The sequence below is a fragment of the Egretta garzetta genome, unplaced genomic scaffold (genome assembly GCF_000687185.1).
Source record: "Egretta garzetta isolate BGI_Z169 unplaced genomic scaffold, ASM68718v1 scaffold135, whole genome shotgun sequence".
Classification (NCBI taxonomy): domain Eukaryota; kingdom Metazoa; phylum Chordata; class Aves; order Pelecaniformes; family Ardeidae; genus Egretta; species Egretta garzetta.
In genome coordinates, this window is record NW_009259594.1 from 1,078,414 (window position 1) to 1,078,930 (window position 517).

Sequence of the window (517 nt, forward strand, 5' to 3'; positions counted from 1 at the left end):
GGGGATGCTGCTGCAACCCCGCGCCGGGGGCTTCCCCGATTCTCCCCCGGGGCTCCCGGCTCTCTCCCAGTCGCACAACCCCGGCACACGGGGCTGGGCCCGCACCCGTCGGGCAGGGGCAAGGATGGAGCAAAATAAGCGGCTCTCGGCATTTCTTCACTGTTTTTCGCAGTTATTCCAAGCACCCACCCCACCCGCCCCCCGCTTTGTCTCCCCAAAGATCATCCTCCAGCGGTATCTCTGCTAATGCATTTATTAGGCTTCATGATGCAATAACCAGAAGCAGCCAGAAAATGTAGCATATTTCCACATTATCATCCAATTTCCCTTCCTGGGTATTTAGTTCAACTCTTTAACACCAGCCACATAATTAGAATTTGGATTTCCATTAATTTTCCTTGGGCCTGCAACCATTTTAAGATCACACTGGTAATTAACGTGATACATCACTAATTTCACCAAGCACAATCTAAGGAGGCGCTCCCCCTCCCTCCCGACGGGCAGGGCTGGGGGCGGG